The sequence below is a fragment of the Lithobates pipiens genome, unplaced genomic scaffold, assembly GCF_037356315.1.
Source record: "Lithobates pipiens isolate NorthernLeopardFrog02 unplaced genomic scaffold, aLitPip1_a1.2 Scaffold_19, whole genome shotgun sequence".
Lineage (NCBI taxonomy): Eukaryota > Metazoa > Chordata > Amphibia > Anura > Ranidae > Lithobates > Lithobates pipiens.
In genome coordinates, this window is record NW_027507764.1 from 177,339,343 (window position 1) to 177,365,883 (window position 26,541).

At 44.7% G+C, this 26,541-nt stretch overlaps 1 protein-coding gene across 1 annotated transcript in view; it reads left to right on the plus strand.

The window, feature by feature from the left end:
• NEK11 (NIMA related kinase 11) overlaps positions 1–26,541 on the plus strand; it is a 379,114-nt gene that overhangs the window by 116,754 nt on the left and 235,819 nt on the right. The window lies entirely within an intron of this gene.

The following is a 26,541-nucleotide window of genomic DNA, read 5'->3' on the forward strand; positions in this document are numbered from 1 at the left end:
GCTTACAGTGGTGTTAACTCCTTGAGCAATGAGGAATGTGAGTATTACCAATCAGAATGTTCCGTTATTGAACAAGGGCATAGTACACTACAGAGTAAAAATATGGACAATATCAAGAAGTACAGTATACACTGACATTTCTAAAGAAAGCAAAATACACATCAGGATCAGGTGAATTGATAAATAGTTCTATCACCATGAGTAAACCACAAATGGAGAATAACCATCAATAAAAGGAAGGAAAATAAAACACCAATCCCATTGCCAAATCAAGACCCAACAGAAACAATGAAAAGGTGAAGCAACCACTCCAGTACTAAAGGTAATGCACAAGAAAGGAAGTGCCCTGTCTAAGCCATCCATGGCTGCCGCACCTTGTTGAATTTCTTTGGGCAATTCCTATTAATGTAGGTTAACTTATATAGAGGAAGAGCAGCATTAATTGTTTTTCCCATGAACCTACAGAGGGAGAGAAATGGGCATTCCATCTAAGAATAATTTCCCGTTTGGCATAATTTCAGAGGTATTCTAGCAGTAGGTTAGTACACCTAGGCCACTTCTCATCATCCTGAATTCCCAACAGAGCCATCTCCGGAGAGCCCGGAAGAGTCAGCTGGAGGTGACCATTAATGAGTTTTCCCACCACCTCCCAATACTGAGAAATTGTTGGGCAGCTCCAGAATAAAGAATGTGAATATTAACCACTTGCCGACCACTACACACCGATATACGTCAGCACAACGGCAGCGGTGGGCAAATGGGCATACCTGTAAGTCCCCTTTAATTGGCGGGGCTAGCGGGCACATGCGCCCGCTGCGTACAGCCTGACTGTGCCCATGGAACCCGCAGGCTCAATGTCCGGTGCTCTCCAAGTGATCGTGTCACAGAGCCGCAGAATGGGGAAATGCGAACAGAACATTTCCCCGTTCTGCCTAGTGACATGACAGAGATCACTGCTCTGTCATTGGGAGCAGTTATCGCTGTCATGTGAGCGGTAGCCCATCGCCCCTGCAGTTAGAACCACTCCCTAGGACACACTTAACCCCTTGATCGCCCTCTAGTGTTTAACCCCTTCCCTGCCAGTGTCATTTACACAGTAATCAGTGCATTTTTATAGCACCAATCGCTGTATAAATGACAATGGTCCCAAAATAGTGTCAAAAGTGTATATATTTTCGGGGGAAAATTTATTATAGCAAAAAATATTGCTTTTTTTCAAAATTGACGCATTTTTTTGTTTATAGCGCAAAAAATAAGAAAAGCAAAAAAAAGAAATCTCTATTTGTGGGAAAAAAAGGCCGTCAATTTTGTTTGGGTGCAATGTCGTACGACCACACAATTGTCAGTTAAAGCAACACAGTGCCGAATCTCAAAAAGAGCTCTGGTCAGGAAGGAGGTAAAACCTTCCGGGGCTGAAGCGGTTACGTAGGGGATGGCTAGCAAGAGACTTTGTTACTTCACTCTGGATAGGTAAAGTGACAAAGTTTTAATAGGGTGTTTCGTCACATATGGCGACCCATCACATTTGGCTACTCACTGGACGGCACAAGTGCGACGCCGCCATATGTGTTCCACCCCTGAGTCCAGGTTCAAGCCCCACCATCCAAGGGGACATAGAGTTAGATTACAATTATGCCAAACGAAGTAAGGCCATGCCTGAAGAGTGGCGAGAAAAGCGAGCCCGCGAGGGGCCCAGTGTTAGAACGGATATGGCGGCGTCACGCATGCGCACTCCAGCGGGTAACAAAATGTGATGGGTAGCTGAAAGTGATGTGACAAGGGCAAATGTGGCTGTGAAGTGAGAATGAATACATCAAAACACATTGCAGCCAGGCATGTATATCTCATACATATCTGTGATGCTAATATTTTTACAAATCCAGTTCAAATAAAACTGATTGCGTAACAAATGCCGTAACAGATGCAGAGGAAGTTAACATGTAACTTGGCCTTCCTGAAGCAGATAACAATTAGTATAGGATGTTGCTTGTTCTTAAACAGCTTATAATGGTTGCTAATCAGTCTGCACTTGGGTAGCCAAACTAAAAGATTATTGATATTTTAAATACACAACATAATATTGGAATATTGACTGTAAAAGCAGCAACAGGGTTTATCTCGGTATTTACACCAGCTGGGAATTGGCTGAAAATTGAAAAGTAGACCGATCGACTTTTCATCAAACTTTGAAGTTCTGTGTTTATCACGGTTCTTCATCACCCACACACAGTGCCTAGTAAACAAATGAACGTGTCAAAATCAGATCAGATTGGATGAGAACAAATAATCTATTAAATGAGGTTTGTTGCATGGATAACAACAAAGATTAATCACGCTACATGTCAGGCTGACCCTAGTTTCTGTTTTTTGTGAGCCTTGGACTAACATGACAATTGTTTTATAGTAATCTGTAGATTTATAGTTAACCACTTCAGCCCCGGAAGGATTTTCCCCCTTAATGACCAGGCTATTTTTTGCGATACGACACTGCGTCGCTTTAACTGACAATTGCGCCGTCGTGTACCCAAACAAAATTGAAATGCTTTTTTCCCCACAAATAAAGCTTTCTTTTGGTGGTATTTGATCACCTCTGCAGTTTTTATTTTTTGGCTATAAACAAACAAGGAGCGACAATTTTGAAAAAAAAATTTTTTTTGCTATAATACATATCCCAAAAAAATATAATAAACTGATTTATTCATCGGTTTAGGCTGATATATATTTGTCTACATATTTTTGGTAAAAAAATCACAATTAAGTATATATTGATTGGTTTGCTCAAAAGTTATCATGTCTACAAACTATGGGATAGATTTAGGAACATTTATTTATTTTTTGTTTTTACTAGTAATGGCGGTGATCTGCAATTTTTAGTGGGACTGTGACATTGCAGCGGACAAATCTGCCCCTAAGTGACACTTTTTGGGGACCGGTGACATTATTACATTGATCAGTGCTATAAAAATGCACTGATCAATGTAAAAATTACACTGGCAGGGAAGGGGTTAACACTAGGGGGCAATCAAGAGGTTAAGTGTGTTCCCTCATTGTGTGTTCTAACTGCAGGGGGATGGGCTCACTGGGACATGATAGAGATCACTGTTCCTGATCACTGGGAACAATAGATCTCTGTCATGTCTCCTAACAGAATGGGGATCCGCTTGATTACACTGGCAGATCCCCGGTCCCCTGTACTAGGCGATTGCAGGTCGCCAGCAAACTTCGAGTCCGCCCGAGCCGCAGGCATGCTCCCGCAATGTGCATCGGGAGCAAGAGCGCGCCGGCGGTGACGCACACCCGACCACAGGTGCGCCTGCGTGAGCCGGTGTACAGGTACCACGATTTGCACAGGAGAGCCGACCTGCCACCGTATAATGACGGTGGCTGGTCGACAAGTGGTTAAAATAGAAGTATGGGTTTCCTTTTTCAGCTCCATCCTATTCCTTGTGAGCTGCTAACACATAAAAATCTTTCCAGCCCTCTGAGAAGTGCACCCTTTCTGTTAATATCAAGGTAAATACCTGAGAGGGGTATACAGTCTTCTCTGGATTCTTATCCCAACAATCTTTCCAGGATCCACCTCCTTTCCTTCTCCTCTGTTTGAAGATGGGTCTGGGCTGTCTGCCCCCCTCTCCTCCCTTTCCCTTCCCACTTTCCCTCCTTACTTCACATGGCATACAGCTCGTGGGCAGTCTGGCACTCACCCGCTCGTGTGGCGGGACTGTGGTGTCCTCTCCTGGACTGTGGACAGAGCAGTGGCTCTGGTGTCCGCTCCTCAAGCTTCCTCTCCCGTGTGTCTCCTCATCCTAAGCATCCGGTAGAATTGCCTGATGCTTTGGCCATTTGGGAAACAGGTCTCACGACCTGCCTCCTGATTGGCGGGGAGGAACTGTAGTGTGAAAATACTGAAAATTCATTCACTATCATCATACAACAGGGTGGGATCGGAGCGCAATGTTCTGTGCTCCGAGCCCACCATTTTTTGAAGCCTATTAGAGCCTCTGGCTCATATAAGGTGCTTCAAAAAAACACCCACCCCACATTGGAATCCTTAGTCCGGTGCCCTGATATGTAGATCTGGGGGCCGGACACATGATTACGCCCTCTATGGATGGGCCGATACTGACAGACAGCCTCTATCTGCACACTGTGTAGCTGCCTGCTATGCTGTAGTTCTGACCCATGAAGTTCCCAGATAAAGGTTGTGCAGCATAGCAGTTTGCAGATAGAGGCTGTTTGAAGGAGAATCGATCTGAGCTGTGTGCAGTGTGAGAGGAGGATGGAGGCGGAGAGGACTTGTGCTGTGTATTGCCTGTGCTCACACTGTGTGCAATACAGGGATATGAGAAGGAACTGAATGGGCACAGCTTCCATGGAGGATGAGGGGCACAACTGAAATCTTGGGCACAGGCCCCCCCCCCAACAACTCCCCCTAGACCCAGCCATTTCTAAACCACGTCTGTATTTTAAACTCGTATGCACAGTGCCTGACCTAGTTTATTGTTCAGTTGTGTACCTGTGAAGGCTGGACAGAAAGGGGGGGAGGATTGCTTAAGTTCTAACCACCCCCTCTAAACGTTCAGAGTCTCAACCTGATAGAACACCTTTGAGATGAATTAGAGCAGAGAATGCGAGCCAGGCGTTCTCGTCCACATCAGTGAATGACCTCACAAATGCACTTCTGGAAGAATGGTCAAACATTCACATAGACACACTCTTAAACTTTGTGGACAGCCTTCCCAGATGAGTTGAAGCTGTTATAGCTGCAAAAGGTTGGCCAACTCATTATTGAACCCTACGGACTAAGACTGGGATGCCAATAAAGTTCATGTGCATGTAAAGGCAGGTGCCCCAGTACTTTTGGTAATATATTGTAGTTCGATTTAATAAAAGACACAAGTCCATCTAGTTCAACTAGAAAAAATAATAATATATAATAATATTATTATATATAATATACTAATGGAAAAAATAAATAAATAGAAAACTTCCATATACTTATTTATTACATGTACATTTTTTATCCATTTAGTTTATTCATTAAAAAAAAAGTACAAATCCACACATTTTTCAAAAAGATTGCAAGTTACAACACAACAAATTCTCTCATTATCTGCAAATCTTGGTAAGCAGCAAACTAGCCAGATGTTCTGGAGTTCTTAAACATCCCTATCACCATCACTATTATTAGTTAAGCTATCTGCAGGTACAGTTCTAATTTTTCTTAAACATTTTAAATCAAATGAAAAAAAAAAAAAAAAAAAAAAAAAAAAAATATATATATATATATATATATATATATATATATATATATATATATATATATAATATTTGAGTACTGACCAATGTTTGAAAATATTGTATACAGTATATAAGCAAGACTGCAATATATAAATGGTCTTTCACATCTCAAAATGCAATCATGTTTTCAGTCTGATAATTCAGAATCTATTTATCATTTTTAAACATGATTTATGGACAGCAAGGTATAGAAACGATCATCATACGGAAAAATAAAATGACAAAACTGACAGGCAAAGGCTGATTTTCAAGACAAGATTCTTCATTCCAACTGTCATGGAAGCACAGTTGTGCTCATGTCATATAAACTGAATTCATACATTTGAAAATAGCTATTTATATTTGGGAATAAAGGTTGCCATTTGACAACTATCACAAAAACTTCATTTCCTATACATACATCTTTTTATATGCTTGTGTATATATATATATATATATATATATATATATATATAATTCCTGGATCTAAATATGGAACATGTAGAATTCACATAAAATGTGGAATCTCACCCCTGTGTGATATATTCAGCTTTGCAGTTTAGCAGCTTTGCCCCTTCCAATCAAAAATACTTTCTTCTAAAACAGAATAATACTCATCTTGTAGTCTACAATTAGTGAAGCAGCAAGCGATGGGAGAGAGCCCAATTTTTTTGATGAGAAGCAGTGACATAGAAACAAGCCATGAAGCCAGGATCACATACCTAAGGGCACAGAAATCCCCAAAGGCTCTTAATTCCTAATTTTCCAATTATAAAACCAGGGTATCAGTAAGTATATTGACTATAAACTGAAGGACTTATGAATAAATGGCTGCGGAACGAATCATCTGAATTTCCATTATTTCTTATGGGGAAATTTGCTTTGGATTACAAGCATGTTTCCAGGACAAATTATGCTCGCAATCCAAGGTTTTACTGTACTGTATATTCATATTATCATTTTTTTTATACATTTTTTTTATATGTAGAATTTCTTTTTTTTTATGTAGCTTTTATTTCACATTAATATTTGAGTCAATATCTTGTGATTTTTGTGTGTTTTTGTTATACATGGAATTTTTTATTTTTTTTTATATATGTGGAATTTTTTAGTTCAATTTTTTTTTACATATGGAGTGTTTTATGTAGCTTTTATTTCACATTAATTTTTGAGTCAAGATCTTGTGATTTTTGGCAAACTTTTTTTTTTTATATATATTTTTTGATTGATATGAAATATTATTTGTATATCCATTTGTTATTAGGCCACAATGGCACATTGAAGGGTTTCTTACTCATCTTATCTATTCATATAAGATTCATATACTTTCTACTATTCATGTATATACAGTATTTGGATTCTAGAGGAAAAACGGGAAGACCCCAAAAGATATTCTTCAGAAAGGCTATATTGGATGAAACAAGATTTATTTATAAATATCCACATCACATAATTAATTGTTTAGAAAAATATATTTAAATATAAAACACCACCTCCAACCCAAGTGATTTAAAGTTAAGATAAAAGGTCTTAATGAGACACCGGTGTCTACCATAAAAACTCATACACACCTTTCATTCATCCCATACAGACAAATCTACTAAGAATTAGCTTGGATAATGAAACCAAGTATAATCAAAAAATATACTGATTCAAAAATAGGGAATCAGTATAAGAGATGAACCATATAGGCAATTCATTCGATTTAAGTGTTCATTGACTCCAAAAAGGAGTTCCTGTAACATGTATTGTTTGGGTAATTTTCACTTAAGGATTGAAATGACCGGTAGTATTTGAATTTTAGCAACGATGAAGGGAGATGCTTTGGTCCCTGAAACATGTCATCTGCCTGGAGTTTAGATTTAGTTTTTATTCTTTTGTATTATAGTCTAGCTATGCTGCACAGCTGAGTTAAAATGGCATTGACGTGTAAGCTTGGTGTATTGTGATAAGGGCCACTAGGGCGAGTTTGCCCTTAGGCCTAAAGTTCCCCTGCCAGACCTCAAAGGCATTTTAGATTTTTTAAATTTTTATACCAATGTCATATCCTCTAATTCAGGGCTAGGCAACCTCGACCCTTCAGCTTTTTTGAAACTACAGATCCCATGAGACATTGCAAGACCCTAACAATCACAGGCATGACTCCTAGAGGCAGAGGCATGATGGGATTTGTAGTTTAACCACAGCTAGAGGGCCAAGGTTGCCTACCCCTGCATTCCTGAGCAGATTCACTTGCTGCTCTGTTCTTTGGTAAACCTACTTTAAAATAATAAATACCTGATGATAGACTTTGTAGTACTGTGCTTTGTAGATTCTCACATAACTGGATGAGTTCTGTAGAACCAGAATTTCCTTTCTTACCCAACCTTGAAGATTTTAGCTACTGGAGGTAAGCTTAAAAAGCATTTTCTTTGAAGGGCTTAATTAAAAGATAAAATCATACTTTAAATTTAGGATGATATTTGGAGTCCAGGTGATATGAAAATATGTGAAAATCTACCATATTAACTCTTTATATTTTATTTTGTCAAAAAGTACTGTTATATTCTGTCTTTATTTTTCAATATTAAAAAAAATGTGATATTTAATATATTTATATTACAGATATTTTAATAAAATTTAAAAAAGAACTACTCTGCTTGTAGTTCTTAAAAAAATCCAAAATTTATTGCGGTTAACAGTATGTGCTAAAGTTGTCTTTATTGCTGTTTGTGTTGAAAAGTCACAAAATGGGAAGAGATGAGAAAAATATTCTGTGAAGATCCAGACAGCATTAGAAACCTGAAAGAAATAAAAGAAATTGCAAGAAACCATTAACGCCTAAGCATTCAATTGTAGTGGGTTAATGCATTCACTGTAATTTGCACTGTTATGTTGGCATGTGTTAATATGAGCTGTACAAATAAATGCATGCCCTAGGAATGGGCTGCCAAATGTGCACCATTAGGAACTGGGCTGCCAATGTACTGCAACAGATGCAAAAATGTGCACGACCCTTTTATAACAACACAGCGCACCCCAGAAAAAGAAAGATGGAGGATGCTTTGCCCCCTGAAACATATTATCTGCCTAGAGTTCAGCTTTCATTTTTATACTTTTGTATTGTCTAATTATGCTGCACAGCTGAGTTAAAATGGCATTGACGTTTGAGCTTGGTGTATTGTGATAAAAGCCACTAGGGTGAGTTTGCCCTTAGGCTTAAAGTTGTGTTATGTGTTGGCCTCCACAGTACAATGCATTGGGGTGGCATTCACAATGATTGGTACTGCAACACATCGCACATAGGGCAGATATGTTATTATGCATTGTGGAAAAGAGCTAACTCTTTCCCATGCAATTCAAATAAAAACAAAGACATTTTAATGGAATTGAGTTTGCATTTGACTTGTACATCGACAGGTATGCTTTTTTGAAGAGTGAGTACCATTTCATATTCTTTTGACAGGAAAAATATATGTATAGTCCAAACCTTTTTTAGGGGGGGAGGGGGTGTTTGGGGGATGCGGGTGGCTTGTACTTCTCTTCTCAAGTCCAGACAATTCAAACCACATAAATGGCCTCACACTATCCTTTTTACCTAATTTTCTGTCAATAATAGAGTCAAATTTTTCTTAGCTTCCTCTGCATGGCTCACCAATGTATAGTTGTTACTCCTTACCTTCTCAGTGTCCTTAACGTTAGTCCAAAAGGGTGACTAAAATTACATTTGGATGCATAACACAGGTTTAGTTGTAATTATTTATATTTTTTAGTTTAATTTAAAAAAAAAAGCCCTGTCAGTTTATTTTTTGTTGTCTGCTGCATGTTGGGGACATTTTGTTTTACTTCATGTCCCAGAGATACAACGGGAAGTAGGAGGAAACCCCTATAAAGTTAGGATAATTCCCCACTTAGGCAGTTATCACCCGAAACGTGAGTTCCCATTGGAAGAACTGCCCTTGCCTCTTTTTCTTCTGACACGTCTAAACTGTTAGGTTCCTATCACTGTTGAGTTTGGCAAAGTCATCGACTGCCCACGGATGTGCGGCGATGACGTACGGGCTGGAATGATGTCAGGTGGCTATATATTGGGAAGCTCTGTGGAAGGGTGGCAGTGATTTTTTGTTACAAACGGCCCTTTTGGGTGAGCGTCTTATGTGTGATTATTGGTTTCTGCTCAGGGAATTTTTTGATCTACCCTACATCTTAAGTTATATTGTCTTTACCATTACATAGATTTTTGACCGTTTAACTCTTTTGAATCCTCACTATGGATGTATGAGCCACTTGGCTCTTCCTTAGTGATGGCCGAACGGTTCGCCCAGCGGTCGTTTCGCGGCGAATTTCCGACATTCGCGGTCCGCACGTTCGAACGCCTTTTTCCGTCGTTCGCCGCGGCGGACTTACGTGTTTAATGTATACAAGAACTTTAACCTTTGGTGACACGTTTATCATGTGATACAGGACAGCCAATTGAGACATGACAGCACATGGACACTTGTACATTCCCCCTAACCTATAAATACACCCGATCCGGTGGCCATTTTACATTCTTTCTTCTGTTACGATAGGGACAGGTTCCTGTGTGGAGTAGGGAGAGATAAACCACTAGCTATTTGGTACACAAAAGTTCTTTTCAGGACTGGTATAGGTGTTAGGTGTTGATAGGTTTGCTGTGCTGCTGATTCTTGCAGCAGCCTGAGTGTCTTTTGTTAGTTTAGAGAAAGGGAAAGGACGGTGTATGCTACAGGGACAGCCAGATTAGTCTTTCATCATCATCATCATCATCATCATCATTAGCTGTTACTATCAAGGTCCACAAAAGAGCTGTTCCAGTAACCACTAATCGTTCTCTTTTTTTGCCAATTTGTATAGGGACAGGAAGGAAGCAGTGTTGTCAGGCAGTGAGGGTAATTTTAAAGACTTGCTGTTATTATTAGTTCCACAAAGGTTCTTTTCAGGACTGGTATCAGTGGTACAGTAATAGGCTTGTACATGTATAATATTCTTTCTTCCAAATATAGAAAGGATATTATACTTGACTGCTGCCCTTCTGCTGCAGTCTGCTAAACATTCACAACTCACTTGTTCCACAAAAGTTCTTATAAGGACTGGTAACTTGGTATAGGGTGCTACGGTACATAGGCTTGAGTGCGGTACAGTCTGCTGTTCTGTAAGGACCGCTATCGGTCCACAATAGATAGGGTTGACGTGCACCACTGCTGACCGCTGCCCTATACTGCAGCAGTCCTTCAGCGGTATAGGGACTGACGTACAGTCTGCTAATCACTAACACACAACCTGCTTGTTCCACAAAAGTTCTTATAAGGACTGGTAACTTGGTATAGGGTGCTACGGTACATAGGCTTGAGTGCGGTACAGTCTGCTGTTCTGTAAGGACCGCTATCGGTCCACAATAGATAGGGTTGACGTGCACCACTGCTGACCGCTGCCCTATACTGCAGCAGTCCTTCAGCGGTATAGGGACTGACGTACAGTCTGCTAAACACTAATACACAACCTGCTTGGTCCACAAAAGTTCTTATAAGGACTGGTAACTTGGTATAGGGTGCTACGGTACATAGGCTTGAGTGCGGTACAGTCTGCTGTTCTGTAAGGACCGCTATCGGTCCACAATAGATAGGGTTGACGTGCACCACTGCTGACCGCTGCCCTATACTGCAGCAGTCCTTCAGCGGTATAGGGACTGACGTACAGTCTGCTAATCACTAACACACAACCTGCTTGTTCCACAAAAGTTCTTATAAGGACTGGTAACTTGGTATAGGGTGCTACGGTACATAGGCTTGAGTGCGGTACAGTCTGCTGTTCTGTAAGGACCGCTATCGGTCCACAATAGATAGGGTTGACGTGCACCACTGCTGACCGCTGCCCTATACTGCAGCAGTCCTTCAGCGGTATAGGGACTGACGTACAGTCTGCTAAACACTAATACACAACCTGCTTGGTCCACAAAAGTTCTTATAAGGACTGGTAACTTGGTATAGGGTGCTACGGTACATAGGCTTGAGTGCGGTACAGTCTGCTGTTCTGTAAGGACCGCTATCGGTCCACAATAGATAGGGTTGACGTGCACCACTGCTGACCGCTGCCCTATACTGCAGCAGTCCTTCAGCGGTATAGGGACTGACGTACAGTCTGCTAATCACTAACACACAACCTGCTTGTTCCACAAAAGTTCTTATAAGGACTGGTAACTTGGTATAGGGTGCTACGGTACATAGGCTTGAGTGCGGTACAGTCTGCTGTTCTGTAAGGACCGCTATCGGTCCACAATAGATAGGGTTGACGTGCACCACTGCTGACCGCTGCCCTATACTGCAGCAGTCCTTCAGCGGTATAGGGACTGACGTACAGTCTGCTAAACACTAATACACAACCTGCTTGGTCCACAAAAGTTCTTATAAGGACTGGTAACTTGGTATAGGGTGCTACGGTACATAGGCTTGAGTGCGGTACAGTCTGCTGTTCTGTAAGGACCGCTATCGGTCCACAATAGATAGGGTTGACGTGCACCACTGCTGACCGCTGCCCTATACTGCAGCAGTCCTTCAGCGGTATAGGGACTGACGTACAGTCTGCTAATCACTAACACACAACCTGCTTGTTCCACAAAAGTTCTTATAAGGACTGGTAACTTGGTATAGGGTGCTACGGTACATAGGCTTGAGTGCGGTACAGTCTGCTGTTCTGTAAGGACCGCTATCGGTCCACAATAGATAGGGTTGACGTGCACCACTGCTGACCGCTGCCCTATACTGCAGCAGTCCTTCAGCGGTATAGGGACTGACGTACAGTCTGCTAAACACTAATACACAACCTGCTTGGTCCACAAAAGTTCTTATAAGGACTGGTAACTTGGTATAGGGTGCTACGGTACATAGGCTTGAGTGCGGTACAGTCTGCTGTTCTGTAAGGACCGCTATCGGTCCACAATAGATAGGGTTGACGTGCACCACTGCTGACCGCTGCCCTATACTGCAGCAGTCCTTCAGCGGTATAGGGACTGACGTACAGTCTGCTAATCACTAACACACAACCTGCTTGTTCCACAAAAGTTCTTATAAGGACTGGTAACTTGGTATAGGGTGCTACGGTACATAGGCTTGAGTGCGGTACAGTCTGCTGTTCTGTAAGGACCGCTATCGGTCCACAATAGATAGGGTTGACGTGCACCACTGCTGACCGCTGCCCTATACTGCAGCAGTCCTTCAGCGGTATAGGGACTGACGTACAGTCTGCTAAACACTAATACACAACCTGCTTGGTCCACAAAAGTTCTTATAAGGACTGGTAACTTGGTATAGGGTGCTACGGTACATAGGCTTGAGTGCGGTACAGTCTGCTGTTCTGTAAGGACCGCTATCGGTCCACAATAGATAGGGTTGACGTGCACCACTGCTGACCGCTGCCCTATACTGCAGCAGTCCTTCAGCGGTATAGGGACTGACGTACAGTCTGCTAATCACTAACACACAACCTGCTTGTTCCACAAAAGTTCTTATAAGGACTGGTAACTTGGTATAGGGTGCTACGGTACATAGGCTTGAGTGCGGTACAGTCTGCTGTTCTGTAAGGACCGCTATCGGTCCACAATAGATAGGGTTGACGTGCACCACTGCTGACCGCTGCCCTATACTGCAGCAGTCCTTCAGCGGTATAGGGACTGACGTACAGTCTGCTAAACACTAATACACAACCTGCTTGGTCCACAAAAGTTCTTATAAGGACTGGTAACTTGGTATAGGGTGCTACGGTACATAGGCTTGAGTGCGGTACAGTCTGCTGTTCTGTAAGGACCGCTATCGGTCCACAATAGATAGGGTTGACGTGCACCACTGCTGACCGCTGCCCTATACTGCAGCAGTCCTTCAGCGGTATAGGGACTGACGTACAGTCTGCTAATCACTAACACACAACCTGCTTGTTCCACAAAAGTTCTTATAAGGACTGGTAACTTGGTATAGGGTGCTACGGTACATAGGCTTGAGTGCGGTACAGTCTGCTGTTCTGTAAGGACCGCTATCGGTCCACAATAGATAGGGTTGACGTGCACCACTGCTGACCGCTGCCCTATACTGCAGCAGTCCTTCAGCGGTATAGGGACTGACGTACAGTCTGCTAAACACTAATACACAACCTGCTTGGTCCACAAAAGTTCTTATAAGGACTGGTAACTTGGTATAGGGTGCTACGGTACATAGGCTTGAGTGCGGTACAGTCTGCTGTTCTGTAAGGACCGCTATCGGTCCACAATAGATAGGGTTGACGTGCACCACTGCTGACCGCTGCCCTATACTGCAGCAGTCCTTCAGCGGTATAGGGACTGACGTACAGTCTGCTAATCACTAACACACAACCTGCTTGTTCCACAAAAGTTCTTATAAGGACTGGTAACTTGGTATAGGGTGCTACGGTACATAGGCTTGAGTGCGGTACAGTCTGCTGTTCTGTAAGGACCGCTATCGGTCCACAATAGATAGGGTTGACGTGCACCACTGCTGACCGCTGCCCTATACTGCAGCAGTCCTTCAGCGGTATAGGGACTGACGTACAGTCTGCTAAACACTAATACACAACCTGCTTGGTCCACAAAAGTTCTTATAAGGACTGGTAACTTGGTATAGGGTGCTACGGTACATAGGCTTGAGTGCGGTACAGTCTGCTGTTCTGTAAGGACCGCTATCGGTCCACAATAGATAGGGTTGACGTGCACCACTGCTGACCGCTGCCCTATACTGCAGCAGTCCTTCAGCGGTATAGGGACTGACGTACAGTCTGCTAATCACTAACACACAACCTGCTTGTTCCACAAAAGTTCTTATAAGGACTGGTAACTTGGTATAGGGTGCTACGGTACATAGGCTTGAGTGCGGTACAGTCTGCTGTTCTGTAAGGACCGCTATCGGTCCACAATAGATAGGGTTGACGTGCACCACTGCTGACCGCTGCCCTATACTGCAGCAGTCCTTCAGCGGTATAGGGACTGACGTACAGTCTGCTAAACACTAATACACAACCTGCTTGGTCCACAAAAGTTCTTATAAGGACTGGTAACTTGGTATAGGGTGCTACGGTACATAGGCTTGAGTGCGGTACAGTCTGCTGTTCTGTAAGGACCGCTATCGGTCCACAATAGATAGGGTTGACGTGCACCACTGCTGACCGCTCACCTATACTGCAGCAGTCCTTCAGCGGTATAGGGACTGACGTACAGTCTGCTAATCACTAACACACAACCTGCTTGTTCCACAAAAGTTCTTATAAGGACTGGTAACTTGGTATAGGGTGCTACGGTACATAGGCTTGAGTGCGGTACAGTCTGCTGTTCTGTAAGGACCGCTATCGGTCCACAATAGATAGGGTTGACGTGCACCACTGCTGACCGCTGCCCTATACTGCAGCAGTCCTTCAGCGGTATAGGGACTGACGTACAGTCTGCTAAACACTAATACACAACCTGCTTGGTCCACAAAAGTTCTTATAAGGACTGGTAACTTGGTATAGGGTGCTACGGTACATAGGCTTGAGTGCGGTACAGTCTGCTGTTCTGTAAGGACCGCTATCGGTCCACAATAGATAGGGTTGACGTGCACCACTGCTGACCGCTGCCCTATACTGCAGCAGTCCTTCAGCGGTATAGGGACTGACGTACAGTCTGCTAATCACTAACACACAACCTGCTTGTTCCACAAAAGTTCTTATAAGGACTGGTAACTTGGTATAGGGTGCTACGGTACATAGGCTTGAGTGCGGTACAGTCTGCTGTTCTGTAAGGACCGCTATCGGTCCACAATAGATAGGGTTGACGTGCACCACTGCTGACCGCTGCCCTATACTGCAGCAGTCCTTCAGCGGTATAGGGACTGACGTACAGTCTGCTAAACACTAATACACAACCTGCTTGGTCCACAAAAGTTCTTATAAGGACTGGTAACTTGGTATAGGGTGCTACGGTACATAGGCTTGAGTGCGGTACAGTCTGCTGTTCTGTAAGGACCGCTATCGGTCCACAATAGATAGGGTTGACGTGCACCACTGCTGACCGCTGCCCTATACTGCAGCAGTCCTTCAGCGGTATAGGGACTGACGTACAGTCTGCTAATCACTAACACACAACCTGCTTGTTCCACAAAAGTTCTTATAAGGACTGGTAACTTGGTATAGGGTGCTACGGTACATAGGCTTGAGTGCGGTACAGTCTGCTGTTCTGTAAGGACCGCTATCGGTCCACAATAGATAGGGTTGACGTGCACCACTGCTGACCGCTCACCTATACTGCAGCAGTCCTTCAGCGGTATAGGGACTGACGTACAGTCTGCTAATCACTAACACACAACCTGCTTGTTCCACAAAAGTTCTTATAAGGACTGGTAACTTGGTATAGGGTGCTACGGTACATAGGCTTGAGTGCGGTACAGTCTGCTGTTCTGTAAGGACCGCTATCGGTCCACAATAGATAGGGTTGACGTGCACCACTGCTGACCGCTGCCCTATACTGCAGCAGTCCTTCAGCGGTATAGGGACTGACGTACAGTCTGCTAAACACTAATACACAACCTGCTTGGTCCACAAAAGTTCTTATAAGGACTGGTAACTTGGTATAGGGTGCTACGGTACATAGGCTTGAGTGCGGTACAGTCTGCTGTTCTGTAAGGACCGCTATCGGTCCACAATAGATAGGGTTGACGTGCACCACTGCTGACCGCTGCCCTATACTGCAGCAGTCCTTCAGCGGTATAGGGACTGACGTACAGTCTGCTAATCACTAACACACAACCTGCTTGTTCCACAAAAGTTCTTATAAGGACTGGTAACTTGGTATAGGGTGCTACGGTACATAGGCTTGAGTGCGGTACAGTCTGCTGTTCTGTAAGGACCGCTATCGGTCCACAATAGATAGGGTTGACGTGCACCACTGCTGACCGCTGCCCTATACTGCAGCAGTCCTTCAGCGGTATAGGGACTGACGTACAGTCTGCTAAACACTAATACACAACCTGCTTGGTCCACAAAAGTTCTTATAAGGACTGGTAACTTGGTATAGGGTGCTACGGTACATAGGCTTGAGTGCGGTACAGTCTGCTGTTCTGTAAGGACCGCTATCGGTCCACAATAGATAGGGTTGACGTGCACCACTGCTGACCGCTGCCCTATACTGCAGCAGTCCTTCATCGGTATAGGGACTAAGAGTTTTGTCACAGGGTCATTTAAAAAATGACAGGCAGAGGAAGAGGCAGGCCCTTCCGCAGGGGTGGTAGGGGTAGGGCAGGAGCAACAGGCTTGAGCCAAAGTGGGAAGTTGCAGAAGGTGCGTTCAATTACTTTAAAGGATGCACCAGACTTGGTTGAGTGGCTCGCTCAGCCTTACTCTTCTGCACCCTCCTCATCCTCTCGATCTGCACCCTCTTCTTCACTCTCTGCTATGTGCACCCCCAAAGACACTACCACCAACAACACGACCACCACCACCACCACCACATACCTTCCGCTTGAGTCACTGGAATTATTTTCCGATCCATATCAAGAGGACATTTCTGATGCGCAGCCACTCTTGGTATTGGATCAGGAAGAGGAGGTAGCAACAAGCGCTACTCAGCAGTCTGACGCCAGTACCCAGATCAGCCCAAGGAGGAGGTTGGTCCCCGGTGTTGCTGCCTACTCCGAGATCTCTACTTATAGCGGTGGGGAAGGTGACGTTGATGATGACGTGTCTAGTGATGTCACGTGGGTGCCCACAAGAGAGGAAGAGGAGGGGAGTTCAGAGGGAGATATGGACCAGCAGATAGGGAGGAGAAGCAGCAATGACTTACATTGCACAGCAGGGACAAAGCAGACTGCAAATGTATCAGGAGCGAGTCATCGACCATGTACGGTCACATCTGGCGCTCCCAGGACACCGGCACATGGCTCCGCAGTGTGGGCTTTTTTTAACGTGTCCGCTGCTGACAATAGCGTTGCCATCTGCAATCTTTGCAGTCAACGCGTTAGTCGCGGTAAGCCCAATACTCACCTAGGGACGACCGCCTTAAGAAGGCACATGAGCAGCCATCACCGAGCCCAGTGGGAGCAACGGAACACACAAAGCCACACTGCAGGCTCTCACCGTCCAGCCTCGTCTTCTACTTCTCCTTCTCCTCTCTCCTCACAATTGTCCTCCACTCCACCTTCCATCACGCCAAGCTCACATTTTTCTGCAAAAAGGCAGGCTTCCGTGGGCCTAATGTTTGAGCGTAAAAAAATGATGACGCCGGATAACCCTCTTGCCCAACGGTTGGCGGCTGGCTTGTCAGAACTCATAGCCCGCCAACTACTGCCATATAAACTGGTGGACTCGGAGGCCTTTCGCAAATTTGTGGCCATTGGAACACCACAATGGAAGGTCCCAGGAAGGAAGTATTTCTCAGAGAAGGGCATCCCAGAGCTATATGGCCATGTTCAGCGGCAAGTGAATGTATCTCTGGCACACAGTGTCGGTGCCAAGATACATCTGACCACAGACACGTGGTCTAGCAAACACGGGCAGGGAAGGTATATCAGTTTTACTGCCCACTGGGTGAACCTTCTGACGGCCGTCAAGCATGTAACCCGTGGCACCCGTGTAGATTTGGTTTTACCGCCACGGATTGCATGCAGGCCTGACTCTTCTTCTCCTCCTCCTACTCCATCCTCCTCCCTCTCCTCCTCAGCTGCCTCCTCCTTTTCCGCTGCTAGCGTCTCTTCCACTGCACCGCCCAAGCTCCCCAGAACCTATTCCACATGCCAGGTGAGACGTTGCCATGCCGTGCTGCGTCTGTTGTGCCTGGAAGCAAAGAGCCACACTGGCCCGGCACTCCTTTCAGCTTTGCGTTCACAGGCAGATGAGTGGCTAACACCGCTCAATTTGACAGTTGGTAAAGTGGTGTGTGACAACGGTGCCAATCTGCTTAGCGCATTGAAACAGGGCAAAATCACGCACGTGCCGTGCATGGCACACGTCTTAAACTTGGTCGTGCAGCGATTCCTTGTCAAATACCCTGGGGTCCAGGACATCTTGCGGCAGGCAAGGAAAATCTCGGCCCATTTCAGAAGATCTTACACAGCCATGGCTCGCCTTGCTGACATTCAGCGGCGACACCATCTGCCGGTCAGACGTCTTATTTGCGATTGCCCGACGCGATGGAACTCAACCTTCTATATGCTTGATAGGCTGCTCCAGCAGAAACGTGCAGTTAACGTCTACCTGTATGAACTCTGCGAAAGAAACGGTTCTGGGGAGCTGGGTTTTTTTTCACCGCGCCAGTGGCTGCTCATGCGCGACACATGCAGACTTCTGCGGCCATTTGAGGAGATCACCAAACTGGTCAGTCGCAGCCATGGCGCCATCAGTGACATGGTACCTTATGCCTTCTTTCTGGAGCGTGCATTGCGTCGTGTCATTGATCAGGCTGTGGAGGAGCAGGAGCGGGAAGATGAGGAAGTCGCAATGCTGGATGAATTCCCAGGGGGGGCTACTCTATCTGAGACAAGTCAACAACAGGAGTCTGATGAGGAGTCAGAGGAGGATGGTGCCGGGGCGGATGAGCAGGAGCAAGAAGAGCATGCTTTAAACCTTTCTGGGATCCCTGTTGTGCGAGGATGGGGAGAGGAGAATGAAGAGGACGACATTATCCTGGATGATGAGCAGGAGCCAGGCCACCACACCGCTTCCACTTTAGTGCAAATGGGGGCCTTCATGCTCCAGTGTTTTAATAGGGACCCCCGTATAAAAAGCATGAGGGTCAAGGACCAGTACTGGGTGGCAACGTACTTAGACCCCCGGTACAAACACAAAATGGCGGAAATGTTACCGCCGTCGCAGAGGGCTGTCAGAATGCAGCACTTCCAGGCCTTGCTTCGAGAAATGCTGCATTCTGCTTTTGCGTGCGCTGGCAGAGGAGCAATTCCCACTCCCAGAGAAGGATTTGCGGGTACCAATCCAACAGCGCCTGCAAGAAGAGGCCGGTTTGAAGATGTGTTGGTGACTTCGGATATGAGGTCATTCTTTCAGCCGACCCATCGACAGGTGTCATCCGGATCCAGCATCAGGGAACGCCTAGACCGTCAGGTGTCCGACTACATTGGGTTAACGGCCGATGTGGACGCTCTGAGGAGTGATGAACCCCTAGACTACTGGGTGGGCAGGCTTGACCTCTGGCCAGAGCTTGCCCAATTTGCAATCGAACTGTTGGCTTGCCCCTCATCCAGTGTCCTGTCCGAAAGGACGTTCAGCGCAGCAGGGGGGATTGTGACCGATAAGCGTACTCGCCTAGCTCACCACAGTGTTAACTACCTCACATTTCTAAAAATGAATGAGGCATGGATCTCGGAGGAATTCAACACATGTGACCAGTAGACCATGTATATGTCTATAAACTATTTTTTTAATCAAGCACACAGACCTTCTTAATTCATTTGGCTCACTTCCTTGACCCAAAAAAGCACACCGTACTATATGCCCCTACCCTCCTCTTTGAAGAGGTTGAGCGGTGTCATATTTCTACTGGGGCTGCTTATGATATCCCTGTGCTGTGCTGACTTCCTCCTGGGGGTTCTTATTATGAAGGGATCACACTATCCCTGTGCTGTGCTGACTTCCTCCTGGGGGTTCTTATTATGAGGGGATCACACCATCCCTGTGCTGTGCTGACTTCCTCCTGGGGCTGCTTACGGTGCTGCTGTCAGCGCTGTATGTCACGGTGCTGCTGTCAGCGCTGTATGTCACGGTGCTGCTGTCAGCGCTGTATGTCACGGTGCTGCTGTCAGCGCTGTATGTCACGGTGCTGCTGTCAGCGCTGTATGTCACGGTGCTGCTGTCAGCGCTGTATGTCACGGTGCTGCTGTCAGCGCTGTATGTCACGGTGCTGCTGTCAGCGCTGTATGTCACGGTGCTGCTGTCAGTGCTCTGTATTACGGTGCTGCTGTCAGATGCCTCTATCACGGTGCATGTGTCATTCCGGTATGTCACGCTGCTGGTGATCATCTCCTGCACCCTCTTCTTTGCCTACCCTGGTCCCTGACCTTCCCTCTCCTCCATTGCCTTCATTAGCTCCATAGTCCTGAATTGTTAGAACAATTTCCCAAATAAAATAAAAATGCTTGTAGTTATCGATCCCAAATTCACCTCATACATGTATTATGTCATTGTCCAGATGGTGGGACTACGTTTTACCCCCTAATAATTACCACGTGGCCGCAAATTCGACATGAAGGTTTGCAAAGTTCGCCTCCCATTGAAGTCAATGGGGCCCGCGGCGAACGTTCGGTTTCGCGAACGTTTGGGTCCGTTCGCATTTCGCGTTCGCGAAACGTCCCGTCGGAAGTTCGTCCATCACTACTCTTCCTGTTTGAGATGTATTCCTGATGATTGGGCTCTATGGGAAGTTTATTAGCTAATCAACTTCAGCAAGGTGAGGTTTCAGGATCCTGTGAATAAAATGATGAAAGTATCTATTGTTAATATAGATATACCCTTTCTATTTTGATAACTGAAACAGTTAGACTACCATTGGCCTTATCTCCTTTTTCAGTATCAAACCATCAAGCATTACCTGGCACAATGAGATACTGGCCATCTTTGTGGTTTGGAATGTATCCCAGGTGCATCTGTCTGTGAGTTTTGCAGTCACTGTTAGGTGAGTGTCTCTGAATGCAGTTAATACCCTCTCAAGGGTATTTCATTATTTAGATGTCTGAGTGCATATCTGTATGGCCGCGTACACACGGGCGGACTGTTCGCCCAACTTTGTCCGCTGAACAGTGTTTCAGCGGACAGTCCGCTCGTGTGTGGGCTTCAGCGGACAGTTTCAGCGGACAGTCTGACGAACAAAGTTTTTCGGAATTTCCGTAAGACTGTCCGCTGAAACTTGGTTTGAGCGGACAGTCCGCTCGTGTGTAGGCTTGTTCGACAAACTAAGTCTCGCGCATGCTCAGAAAGAATTTACACGGCGAAGGTTGCATTGCAGTGTATAGGACGTCGTTTTTCGAGTCCCGTCGTACGTGCCGTTCACGTCATCGCGCACGCTTTCAGCGGACTGTTCGTTCATCGTGTGTGGTCAAGTCCGCTCATGCAAATTTTGAGCGGACTGTTTGTCGGATTGTTTGACAAACTAAGTTGGGCAAACAGTCCGCCCGTGTGTACGCGGCCTAAGTCTCTAGGTCTATCTGATTGAACCAGTGTTTAGGGTGCTTTCCTGTTTATTTCACGGCCTATGCCACTATCCTTTTCAATTTACTAGAACAATTATAGGTGTGTATGGCTGTATATGTTGTTATTTTGTAAGGGGACTAGGCCCTGTACATCACCTAAGCTACAGACCTTTATTGAATCTCTGCTTGTATCACTATTTTTTCTTTGTTAGAATCTATCCTTTACACATCCACTTGATTCCTGCACTCACCCGGGAGACTGACAATTTTGGCATCGAGGTGCCTGGAGTTATCGATGTCAATTCTCCAGTGAGTGCGGCTTGTTTTGCCTTTGGCCTTTTGGCATCTAGTGGGGAATTCTCATGGGCTTTGTATGTTGATGTATATTTTGCCCTTGTAGCAGTTCATATATGCTCGCACCTGTCTCTTGGTATCTACAAATGTATGTTTTGGATTATTTTCTATGTATTGTCTTTCCTGTATGTTTTCTTCTACAGAAAAACTTTTCTATTGGTTCAAACCCTGAAGAAGCGGGTTTACTGCGAAACATGTACAGTGTGAGATTGGAACTAAACTGAGGTCATTTTTGACTGGAATGATATCTATATAAATGTCCAATCTCTATCAGAGGAATTAATGTTCTATTAGAATTGACTGGTTGTCCTTCTCGGACTTTTGTATTATTACCCTCCCTCTTCTCTCCCTTTGTGGATGAACTTTTATTATTAATTGACATATTAAACTTGTGCATTTTTTAATAAACCATTGTGAGTTCATACTGCACCATGAAAGTCCTGAATGCCTCAACTCAGTTTGCTATGCTTTATCTGAATATAGACAATATAGGTACTCTATTTTGCTGTACCTTTTTTGTAGCACTTACCTTGTGTTTCCTATAACTTTTCAGTGACAATGGTCACCAGTAGGGATGAGCCGAACACCCCCCGGTTCGGTTCGCACCAGAACTTGCGAGCGGCCCCCACGTTCGTTACGAACGTTAGAACCCCATTGAAGTCTATGGGACTCGAACGTTCGAAATGGAAAGTGCTAATTTTAACGGCTAATATGCAAGATACTGTCCTAAAAAGAGTATGGGGACCTGCCTCCTGCCCCAGGGGACATGGGTCAATGCAAAAAAAAGTTTTAAAAACGGCCGTTTTGGCGGGAGCACTGATTTTAATGACGATTAAAGTGAAAAAAAAAAAAGTGAAATATTCCTTTAAATATGGTGCCTGGGGGGGTGTCTGTAGTATGCCTGTGAAGTGCCACGTGTTTCCCGTGTTTAGAACAGTCCCTGCACCAAATGACATTAAACGGAAATAACACCATTTAAAACTGCTTGCGGTTTTAATGTTATATCTGGTTCCTGCAATATGGTTGAAAATCATTGAGAAAAATGGCATGGGTAGCCCTCCCTGCCCATTACCAGCCTATTTGGGTCTTGTACGCATATTAAGGGGAACCCTGTACCCATATTAAAAAAAGGAAATGCGTGTGGCCCCCAGGCCCTATATACTCAGAACAGCAGTATACAGGCGGTGCAAACAAGACAGGGACTGTGTAGGTTTGTTGTGTTAAGTTGAATCTGTTTGTAATTTTCAACTAGTACATTTTTAAAGTGTAGCTCCAGTCAAAAAAACTATTTTTAAGCTTTTTGGAAAACATAGGGAAGGGTTATCACCCCTGTATAATTTGTTTTGTCGTCCGTCTTTTTTCATCTCACTTGCTGCTGTCTCCTTGCGTTTGCAAGTAGGAGATGTTTGTAAGTTGGATGTTTGAAAGTAGGGGCCTGCCCTATATTATAGCGGTATGTACTGGGTACAGAGCACGCAGACAGCACGCACTATCTCCTAACACTACTGACTGCAAGCTCTATTATTAACCACTTGACCACTGGGCACTTAAACACCCTTAATAACCAGACCAATTTTCAGCTTTTGGTGCTCTCACATTTTGAATGACAATTACTCAGTCATGCAACATTGGACCTATATGAAATGTTTGTCCTTTTTTTCACACAAATAGAGCTTTCTTTTGGTGGTATTTAATCACCTCTCAGTTTTTTATTTTTTGTGCTATAAAAGAAAAAAGACCGGAAATTCTGCGAAAAAATGAATTTTTCTTTGTTTCTGTTATACAATTTAGCAGATTAGTAATTTTTTCTTCATAATTTTTTTTTTACTGGTTACATGTTTTGAGTTGCAGAGGAGGTCTAGGACTAGAATTATTGCTCTCGCTCTAACGTTCTCGGTGATACCTCACATGTGTGGTTTGAACACCGTTTTCATATGTGGGCGGGGCTTACGCATGCGTTCGCTTCTGCATGCGAGCACATGGGGACATGGGCGCTTTAATTTTTATTTTATTTTTTATTGTTCATTTTACTTTATTTATTTTAGTTTGACATTTTTTTCCCCAAAAATATATTTTTGATCACTTTTATTCCTATTACAAGGAATGTAAACATCCCTTGTAATAGGAATATGGGGTGACAGGTCCTCTTTACAGTGAAATCTGGGGGTCAATATGACCCCACATCTCACCTCTAGGCTGGGAAGCCTGAAATAAAAAATAAAAAAAATATTCTGGCTTTGATCGTACTGGCGAGTTGGTAGAAGCACCGGAGGGCGGTGAGGGGTGGGGGGCGTCTATGGCTGGGTATTTCAGGGTATCACCGAGTATGCCTGGGTATCTCCGAGTATGGCTGGGTATGGCAATTTATGGCAGGGTATTGCAGAGTATTGGCGGGGTACTACAGAGTAATAGCAGGGTACTGCAGAGTATTGGGGAGTACTACAGAGTAATGGCAGGGTACTGCAGAGTAATGGGGGTTACTGCAGAGTAATGGGGGGTACTGCAGAGTAATGGCAGGGTACTGCAGAGTAATGGCAGGGTACTGCACTGCAGAGTAATGGCGGGGTACTGCAGAGTAATGGCAGGGTACTGCAGAGTAATGGCAGGGTACTGCAGAGTAATGGCGGGTACTGCAGAGTATTGGGGGGTACTGCAGAGTAATGGCAGGGTACTGCAGAGTAATGGGGGTTACTGCAGAGTAATGGGGGGTACTGCAGAGTAATGGCAGGGTACTGCAGAGTAATGGGGGTTACTGCAGAGTAATGGGGGGTACTGCAGAGTAATGGCAGGGTACTGCAGAGTAATGGGGGGTACTGCAGAGTAATGGCAGGGTACTGCAGAATATGCACTGGTATTGCAGAGTATTGGCAGGGAATTGAGGGGTTAAATTCGGTGAGCAGCGATGTGGGCACTGCAGATGCAGCCCACATCGCTGCTGACACCGATCTCTTTCCCCTCCGCTGTACCGATCGGTACATAACATGACGCCGGTTTGTTTACAAGTGATCACTCCGTCATTTGACGGAGCGATCACGTGGTAAACGGCCGCGACGAGCGGCCGTTTACCGTGATCCGTGATGCGCCGGGTCTTGTGGACCCGGCAGTCACGGATGCTCTCGAGTGCGCGCCCCAGGGGGCGCGCGAGAGCAGAATTCTGGGAGGCCGTTAATTAACGGCCTCTCAGAGTTAAACAACCGCCCTGAAGCCGTTAATCGGCAATGGGCGGTTGTTAAGTGGTTAAAGATAGATCACTAGCTAGCTATATAGGTGAGGTGAATATAGTGTAGTGGTGTATACTGCGGTCAGGGCACAGACAATAACCACTACACAACAGCAAGATAGGAAATCAGCCAAAAACGATTGGTGTGTACTGTGTTGAAGGTACACAGAACACCCACTGCTTCAGATGCCAACACACTACACGAGGCCGCCTCAAAGGCGGCCTTATATAGTGTGGGGCGTGCACTACACAGCCTGAGCTATGATTGGCCACAGGCAGGATGCCTGTGGCCAATCATGGCTCTCCTCGCTGCTCTCGCGCTGCGATTGGCCAAGCATGCGAGGTCACAGTGCATGCTTGGCCAATCATGAGCCAGCAATGCACTGCGCCACCGCAGTGCATTGTGGTCCGCGCGCGCCACACAAATTTTGACGCGAACGGACCAAGAGTTCGGATTTCGTGGAACGGACGAACAGCCAATGTTCGAGTCGAACGTACGTTCGACTCGAACACGAAGCTCATCCCTAGTCACCAGGACCAACAGAGAAAGTGAACCTTCCAGCCTTCCAGTCAACAATAAAACTTGACATAACTTCTAATCCTGTCCTACTCCATCCGTACAAAAAAAAATATAAAAAAAAAAATATATATATATATATATATATATATATATATATAGTTTTAATCTTTCTTGGTATAGATAAGGTCATGCTGTAGTACTATGTAATTGAATTGTATATATTATGCGGTATGGGAATTGTTCCTCTGTACTCCCCCCACACACAAGGAAAAAAGCCACTTTTCTCTCTGTGACAATTGCCGCTGAAGTTTTAATCTATCATTTATACATTATATCCATTATAAGTTTAAAAAGGTCATCTTGGAAAACATAATGAATAGTCCATATTGTGCTGTAGCCAGTCTGGGGTAGGACAGCAGGGAACAAGAGAAAATAACATTTTGCTGCCTGATTCCCCCAGTGTCCTGGATTCCCATCTACCATGTTACCATAGCAACAGTAGTTCCATACTACTAGAACCAGAACAATTCTATGTTATTAAAGAATTGCATTCTTCTTTGAGTAATGCTCGTTTACCAGTGTGATAGAATGTTATCAGCATGGTGCCATGTTACAGTAACGTTGCAATGATTCTACAGTTAATGTATCCATTTTGCTGGATTTCCCTGATCGGAAAATGAGAATCTGGAAACATGCAGTACACATTGCATTTAATGTTTAGAGCTTACACAGGGCTATAGGATTCTTTCTTCACATTCATGTAACAGTTCTGGGTGCCAGAGCAACCAATCATAAAGCACCAGCCCTGTCACATGACAGGAAGAGGTGCAAGTCACAAACCCTCCTTATCTGCAAATACCAGATATTTAATTTTACTGATGGTGGCCCAACAGAGTGGAGGAAAATGAAGGAAAGGAACACCACGCTATACGTACAGCTGTTTGAACCTATTGCTTTTTCTTACAATTGCTTTAAAAACATATTTTAAAAAGCATGCTTTT